This window comes from Tamandua tetradactyla (genome assembly GCF_023851605.1).
Source record: "Tamandua tetradactyla isolate mTamTet1 chromosome 15 unlocalized genomic scaffold, mTamTet1.pri SUPER_15_unloc_1, whole genome shotgun sequence".
Classification (NCBI taxonomy): Eukaryota; Metazoa; Chordata; class Mammalia; order Pilosa; family Myrmecophagidae; genus Tamandua; species Tamandua tetradactyla.
This window is the reverse complement of record NW_027518244.1, coordinates 1,003,636-1,012,541: the sequence shown is the minus strand read 5'-3', so window position 1 is coordinate 1,012,541 and position 8,906 is coordinate 1,003,636. Positions and strand designations below refer to the sequence as shown.

Below are 8,906 nucleotides of genomic sequence, written 5' to 3'. Positions count from 1 at the left end.
CCAGGGGTCCAAGTGGCAGGGTGTGCTGGCTGCTTGGTAGCGGTGGTGGGGAGAAGCTATATCCCATCTGTGGCATGTCCGTGTGTTGTGAAGAGTGGTGAGATGGTGTGGTTTGGCATGGCAGGTGTGGGTCGTGTTGGTTGAAGAGTCCCCAGAGAGTTAGGCTGCAGGCAGGGTGGGTAAGTGCAGCATCCAGAGCATGCCAGATGATGTGGGATGCGGGTGGGAGGCTGACCGTGGGAGATGCTGGCAGAGGGCTGGCGGCCAGCAGTGCCCTGCAATCTGGAGCAGGACAACATGTTGGGGAGGGCCTGCACAGCCCTCCCCAGCTTTGGGTCTTGGGACTGCCAGTGGTGGGCTGCAGTGCTAAGTCCCTTAATTGTTTCAGTGTGCATGCTTGCCATTGAGCAGCAAAGCTAAGCAAGGTCACATGCAGTTCGGGCTTGGATGGGAGACTGCCCGTCATTTGCATCTTTTTTCAGGTTTCTTGATTCAACTGATGGTGATGGACAACTCATTTCCAGTATTCCTTGGGGGAGGAATCAAATGATCACAAACTGGCCCCATGTGTGCTCAGGGTGTCAGTCCATGGAATGCAGGTACTTTGAAATAAATCTGTATTTATCAACTGCACTCTCTCTAGGTTTTTGGAAAATTATTTTTGTGCATCAACATTGATAACAGCACATTCCATCCAGGTGGAGAATCAACCAGCTCGCAGTATCATCACACTGGTGTGGATTTAGGACTGTGGTCACTTGGTAGAATATGAGAAGAATTCTTAAGAAGAAAAAACATTCACACAAGCCATGTCCTTTCTCCATTCTTCTCATTCACCACTGGTCTATGCAAATACAACAACTAGCTTTACCCTTCCTGCTCTCTATTATCGATTGATTCTTTCTCCACACCCCATTTGCACCTCGATTCATACCTGGGAGGAAAGGAGCAGCAGAAATAAACAGATTTTCTAAGACTACAGACCTACTGTCAAAGTTGAATCTTTCGATGATCATCTTCAAGATTCAAGCCTTGGGGAATGGGGCTCAAAAGTTTCAGGTAGTTCCCTCCAGCCATAGTACTCCACCATAAATGAAAATAGGATGTCCCTAGAATGCCATTGAATCACCAGCAGGATAACATGAGGGTTCTTTGAAATCTTTTGGCTGCTGAATCCTTCTTTTGCTCATTTCTCTCTTCCTCTTTAGGTCAAGCAGGCTTTCTCATTCCATTGATGCTGGGTCCTGGCGTGTCCCCTGAGTTCTGTCCCATGTTTCCAAGGAAATGTGCACCGCTTGGAGTAGGTCCTCCATGGCCGGAGGGGAACAGTGAGATGACCTGCTGAGTTGTCAGAGAGATGGAAGACCCCTGTGGGCCACAAAAGATGAGGACTGACAGGATGTACTGGAGTGGCTGTAGGGAAGTGCCTGAAAATGTAGAGCTGTGTTCCAGTAGCCATGTTTCTTGAATATGATTGTGTAATGACATAGTTTTCACAATATGAGTTTGTGGGCATGCATTCTCAAGCAACCTTACTCCAGCAAGACTTGGGCCCGGCGCAATGGGGTCCACTATCAGCCTCACACCATCCTCAGGCTGTGCTTCGCTCAGAAAGACTTGGGTTCCCAACGAGCGGTGCTGGGGTTTGGGTCTTCCCGTACACCACATTTCCTGCACCCTACCACCAGCGACCACTCAATAGTCGGCAGCCAGACATGGGGCCTACCGGGTCTGCACTTAAGGGGACAGAGGGCCCACCACCGAAGCGGGTTTCCTGTGAGGGAAACCCCCAGCCATGCACCCGGGGAGCTACAGCACAACCCCCCAGGTGCACTTGGTTGTTGAGTGATGCTCAAGCAGGCATAGCCCTGGGAGGAACCCAGGGCCACAACTGCATTTGAAGTGTCAATAATCAATGTCTCCTGCAATTCACATTAATTCTCACATCTAGCTGCGTTCTTCTTCGATGCATGAACTGAGCAATCTACCACTGATTCATTTCAAGGCTTGAAGTGGTCCTTAAAACTACCTGGCGATGGCACCTCTTCCATTGTGGGGTCACCTCTGGCCAGCCAGAAGAGACAAAACCAGACTCGGGACAGTGTCGGATAGGAAAGACCAGGGGTGTGGTGCCATACCCAAGGCACTCGCCCCCTGCAATGGTGGGCCAGGTGGGCACCCTGACCCACACAGGCACACAGGAGGTTCCCACCACTCCCAACCCTTAACACCCCGCATGAGATGGCCATGGAGCGAGTGCACTGCATGCACCGTACTCCACCCACCAGGTCCATCATGGTCCCATTTCCATGGCAACCACTGGATCAGCGGGCCGGGACATGATGAGTCACCAGGGCCTGCATGGGGGCTTGGGGGCCAGGGTGGTGGAGTCTGGGGGATAGAGGGACGGCTGAGTGGCTGACCAACACCTCCTCACAGCCCCACCCACTCTGACCCCACAGGCATATGTGAGACTCCCAAGTGTCTTTAAACCTCCGTGCCAGAATGAGCTAGCTACCTGGATGTCTCAGGTCAATGGGCCCAGAGAAGAGGGGACTGTCAAGGGGAGCACAGCAGCAAACCCGTTTCCACCATGAACCGCCCACTACCCCTGGAACCCACAGCAGGAGGTCACCCTTGACACACCGCAGTGGCACCAACACAAGGTCAAGGGTCTGCCCGTCCCCCTCAGCCTCGCCAACACATGCCGACCTCTCTCCTCTCTCTCTCCCTCACCCACACACTCACACAGAAGTTTCAGAATCCCGTTTCTCTCATGCATGGCTAGAGAGCCGGCCATCACACCAGCTTCGCCTGCACCACACAGGAAGGGGAACGCAGGGACGCACACGTGACTGGGACCCCATCGGGCTTGGGGACCACAGAGCGCATTAATGCATGCCACTCTTGCATTAATGATTCTTCTGCAGGTTCACCTATGGAAACCTTGTTACTACTTTTACTTCCTCTAGATAGTCAAGTTTGATCATTTTCTCAGCGCTCCACCATGGGTCAACCCCAGAGGGGCCGGTCTGAGGGCCTCACTAAACGTTCCAATCAGTAGTAGTGATGGGAAGTGTGTACAAATGGCAGGGACTTAATCAATGCAAGCTTATGACCCGCACTTACTGGGAATTCATTGTTTGTGGGGAATAATTGCAATCCCCGATCCCCATCACAAATGGGGTTCAATGGGTTACCTGCACCTGCTGGCATAAGGTAGGCACATGCTGAGCCAGTCAGTGTAGCACATGTGCAGCCCCGGACATCTAAGGGCATCACAGACCTGTTATTGCTCAATTTTGAGTGGCTGAATGCCACTTGTTCCTCTAAGAAGTTGGGGGATGCCGACCACTTGGGGGTCGCGTAACTAATTAGCATGCCAGAGTTTTGTTCATTATTGGAATTAACCAGATAAATCACTCCACCAAATAAGAACAGCCATGCACAACCACCTATGGAATCGAGAAAGAGCTATCAATCTGTCAATCATGTCCGTGTCCGGGCCGGGTGAGGTTTCCCGTGTTGAGTCAAATTAAGCCGCAGGCTCCACTCCTGGTGGTGCCCTTCCGTCAATTCCTTTAAGTTTCAGCTTTGCAACCATACTCCCTTGGAGGCTCAAAGACTTTGATTTCTGGAAGCTGCCTGGTGGAGTCATGGGAATAATGCTGCTGCATCTCCAGCCGGCATCGTTTATGGTCAGAACTACCACGGTATCTGATCGTCTTCGAACCTCCGACTTTCGTTCTTGATTAATGAAAACATTCTTGGCAAATGCTTTCGCTCTGGTCTGTCTTGAGCCAGTCCAAGAATTTCACCTCTATCAACACAATACGAATGCCCCTGGCCATCTCTCTTAATCATGGGCTCAGTTTGAAAACCAACAAAATAGAACCGCGGTCCTATTCCATTATTCCTAGCTGCGGTATCCAGGCGGCTGGGGCCTGCTTTGAACACTCTAATTTTTTCAAAGTAAATACTTCAGGCCCCATGGGACACTCAGTTAAAAGCATCGAGGTGGCACCGAGAGGCAAGGGAAAGGGACAGGCAGTGGCTCACTTCACGGCAGACCACCCACCTGCCCCAAGATGCAACTACGAGCTTTTTAACTGCAGCAACTTTAATATACGCTATTGGAGCTGGAATTACCGCGGCTGCTGGCACCAGACTTGCCCTCCAATGGATCCTCGTTAAAGGATTTAAAGTGGACTCATTCCAATTACAGGGCCTCGAAAGAGTCCTGTATTGTTATTTTTCGTCACTACCTCCCCGGGTCGGGAGTGGGTAATTTGCGCGCCTGCTGCCTTCCTTGGATGTGGTAGTCATTTCCCAGGCTCCCTCTCCAGAATCTAACCCTGATTCCCCGTCACCCATGGTCACCATGGTAGGCACAGCGACCAACATCGGAAGTTGATAGGGCAGACATTCAAATGGGTCATCACCTCCATGGGGGTCATGTGATCAGCCCAAGGTTATCTAGAGTCACCAAAGCCACCAGTGCCCACCCCCAGCTGGGGTTGGGAGGAGGCTGACCAGGTTGGCGTTGATCTGATAAATGCACGCATCCCCTGCCACGAGGGGTGTCAGAGCCCATTGGCATGTATTAGTTATAGAATTACCTCCAGGAAAATGCATACGTGACCTCATTGCCCAGGGCCCCCAGGGGGCCCAAGGGTGGTCCTGTGTGGACAGAGTTGCCTGCTGGCCTCAGCCAATCCTCACAGCACCTCCAGCAGGGCACTCAGCCGTGCCTCACAGACATACTCGTCTCACTGTGAGGACCGCCAGCTGACCCCAACACACCAAGGCCCATGGCCCGCGGGGCCACCCCAGGCCCGTGACGGGGCACGCAGTCGGATTGCGAAGCCCATCATGCCACAGCCCGCCTCAGTTCCCCGGGCAAGCCAAACGCAGGTCATATGCCCCAGACATGGGGACCCGTGAGGGTGGGGATGCAGGTACACGGGTAGGACCTGAAGAAACTCCGAGACACAAGTGGGCACCAGGAAAACACATGTGGGCCTCACCATCCCAGTGGACATTCCTGCAGCACCTGGAATGCCGACTGGCTTCAGACGCCCCTTAGGTAACCCATGGCATGGCCCCACCATCCTGGGGCTCCACGCAACCCCAGTCACCACACACCAAGGCGGCCACAGTGGGGGCACATCCACACACATCTGTGGAAAACTCCAGGGCACATCATCGAGAATGCTTGTGGGTGAAGTGGCCCAACATGTGCCCACAACACTACCACGAGCTGCGGTCAGGGCCAGGAGCAGGAACAGAGAGCCACTCGCGCTGACATAGGACGGGTCAGGGCCTCCCTTCTTCACCTGAAGCAAACACATGCACGTGCAAACCCCTAACACCGGCCTGGCCAGGTGGGACCCTTCCCCAACTCGGAGGGGGAGGTGTGGGCTGCAATAGGTGAAGAGTGGCGCTCAGCCCCACCACAGGTCTGGCAGACCCCTCCTGGGAAGGGAGGGGAACTCTGCCTATACACAGATGTGACAGGAAATCGCATTCGGTGGCTTACATTTGTGGAGGAGGGATGACAGCTGGGTGGTCTGGTACCCCAAGGTACCCTCATGGATCACCAGAGAAGGCCTTTCTCACCAAGGGTGGGGCAGCCTGCCCCCACTGATCATCCCCAACTGGGCTCTGCAAAGCTCTCAGACACGCCCATCAGGCAGGGGGTAAGGGAAAGTTTGCTCTATTGACAAGGCAGGAAATGCTCACATCCTGAGCACTCATGGCCAGGGGCCGGGAACCTGCTGCCCGCCTCCCAATGCCCAAAAGGCCCTCCCGTCTGCCTCTTGGTTGGCCTCCAATGTCTGCCTCTTGTGGCCTTTCCCCTGAGCCACTCAAAATGCTTAAGAAAAAACACTCTCCAGCAGTGAGAGAACGGACTCTGCGGTAGCACCCAGGGCCCATGGGAGATGTATGCTTCTTGGGGCTCAATGCAGCACCTCGCAGGCTGGTCAGATCATCAGAGGTGTGCCCTGAGGGCATGCCCCCACACACCCATGGGTTCTGCACACAGCCCCCAGTTACCCTCACACAGTCATGGGAAAGGCCCAAAAGCTAAGGTTCACGGCAAGACCACCGGGCACGGAAAGCCAAGGGGGGGGCACTGGCGACCCCCCTCTCTTCCAAACATCGGCAAGAAACGGGAGGAGGGCCCACGTGGAGGCCAGCCAAAAGTTGGCCCCGGCATCCTGGCCAGAATGCACTGCACACACGGGGCATCCTCCCTCCGCGGAGGACTGCCCCCTTCTTACCGCCTCGACTCCCCCCACCCAGCTCCTCCAGCACGCACCAGAGCACTCACAGTGGCGGCCAGAGGGGGATGCTGGGAGAGGGAAGCAATGCCACCACTCAACCACGGGCACCTGATGGACAACCTTGAGCACTCTTGGGGCTCCAAAAGGAGCCAGCGAGGCGCACACATGCGCTGTGGCAGCAGAATGGCCCCTCCCCACCATGGGGAGGAGCCCAGCACAAAACAGAGCCAGGAGTGGCAAAGTGAGGAATGACCTTCCAGTTGGAAAACCCCCAACTGTGATCGGCAATACAGTGGTGGACACAGAAGCAGGGGTAGGCCAGATCTGCACCCCTGCCTCCCCTGCACTGACAAGAATCCAGTCGGGGAAGAGGCAAGGGTTCCGCTGACACAGTGAGGAGAGCAGGTCTCGTTCACCATGAATGTTCATCCCTCACTTGGTGCAGCTTAGACCCAGCCTGGGAGAGCATGACATCACCGCATCAATCATGCGACAAGAGGATAGCTGGCAGGCCCCAGTGAGGTCAGCTATCAGACGGGCCCATTTCAGCCTCACGGGACATGCCACGGCATGGGAGAAGGGCAGCCGACAGCCCCAGGAGAAATGCCTGGCACACCACAGGATCCCTCAGGAGCAGGGTGGGCTCTGTCATCACGGCCGCCCTGGGTGCCTGCAGGGGTGAGCACATGGAACTGAGGCCCCACACATGCTGCCTTTGAAATTCCACTGCCCTTGGGTACCAGAGAATGGAGATGGTGCGAGCATGGTTGGAGAAATCAGATGGCACACAAAGAGCCAGCTCATGGGGCCCAAGCGGCCAGCTCAAAGGCAGGAGTGGGTCAGGCAGGGGGCTATTGGTAGCCCAGGGCCCTCCTCTATGTGATGTCCATTCTCAACAGTGCTCCTCCCATCAGTAGTTGCTACCGAAGGAGAGAATGTCAGCATCAATTTCCTGACCCAAAATGTCCATTTTTTGTGACAAATGGGCAGCGACCAGAAACGGAGGCGACCTCCTGGCTATGCTGACCTCCTGGGACCACCACACGGCCACCAACCCAAATGGCATTCCCATAGCCATGTCACCCGGAGGCCCCCCGTAACCATCTGGTTGACCACGATAGTGTGAGGAGGAAAGGGGGGCCGGAATAAGGAAGGGGTAGGGGCAGCGGTGACCCAGGCGGGCCCTCCACAACCATGTGTAAAAACAGGGGCACAGCTCCCATCTCTGGGGTGGCAAGGCTTGGAAATCTCATCTTGACATGCCCAAAAGCACCTGCAGAGGGGACGCCCCACTGCGCTCTCAGGCGGCACAGGAAGGGATCTGGTTCTGCCAGACAGCCAGCCCCATCTCACTCCAACCTGGGGATGCATAGCTGTGAAAGGGACAGACCGAGTCTAAGCAGGGTGGGCACCCAGGTTGGCCAGCCTCCACGTTGCCCTCCGGACGTCCCGGATGGGACCCTTCTGGACCTGTGTGGGACTGAAGCCAGGACTGAAGCATCCTAGCTGGGCCTCGCCCGGGCTGCAGGGACCAGTCCCCACCTCCGGAGAGGGACTTGGGACAGTTTTGGGGGAGGCCCTTTGGTTGACTGGGACCTATGTGGGACCAAAGCTGGGACTGAAGCTTTCTCGCCGGACCTCACCCGGGACACAAGGACTGGTCCCTAACTCTGAAGAGGGACTTGGGACACTTTTTGGGAGGCCTTCCCGCCATCAAGGACACAGGTGGGATGCTGAGTGATGGTGACGCGATCTACCCCAGTCACCAGCGATGGCCCGCCTCCGTGCCCGTGGGCAGAAGCATGGGCAACATGGCAGCAGTTTAGGCAAAGACCAGTGTGTGCTGGTCAACCTGCCCAGGCACCCACGACCAGCCACCGGGTGGAGCGGAAACAGTCACCGGCCTGTAGGTCTGCAGGGTCAACCTCCAGGCAATGACTTTGCTGCCGTCACCTGGTTGCAGCCTGGGACAACCCAGCCAACGCTGGGCACACGGTGCCCTGGAACTGTGTGGCTTGATAACCTTCCATGCCTGTTTCACAAGAGCTCCAGAGAAAGTGATATAAAAGCGGCCACCAGGTGGCACCTGACAACCGGCACAGGAGACAGTGGGATGGATGTGAGTCACAGACTGGCAAGGTCGCACTGCCGGGCGCCCAGACCCCATGCTTTGTCCCTGGTCCACTTCTGAGCACAAGTCACACAGGCTGGGAGAGAACACAGCTCATGCGGGCTGGCCCCGAGGCTTCTAGCCAATCACCTATCACCCACCCCCACCACCACCTACACCACCACCATCCCGGGAACTAGGCATGCAGGTACGATCCGAACCCAACCACCGAAGGGGGCTTAGGACATTTTTTCTGGGGCTGCAGGTGAGGGGCCTGGGGACCCAGAGCTCGGGCTTCAGGGCCCGGGCTCCCTCATGGAAGATATTTCCAGAACGTCGGGCCACGCTGCAAGGACACCCAAATGGACCCAGAAAGCTTTGGCCAGGGCAAGAGAGCCAACAGGGATCCCACTGTGGGACCCATGAGACATAGGCATCAGCATCAAGGAGATGCCAACCCCTGACACCAGGCGGGGGAGTCCCTCCTTCCTCCATTTCCTATGCTGGAA

General features: G+C 55.8%; 1 pseudogene; it reads right to left on the bottom strand.

Moving 5' to 3' along the window:
* Window positions 1–1,846: 1,846 nt before the first annotated feature.
* LOC143672768 (5.8S ribosomal RNA) lies at window positions 1,847–1,999 on the bottom strand (annotated as a pseudogene).
* Between the last annotated feature and the right edge of the window lie 6,907 nt (window positions 2,000–8,906).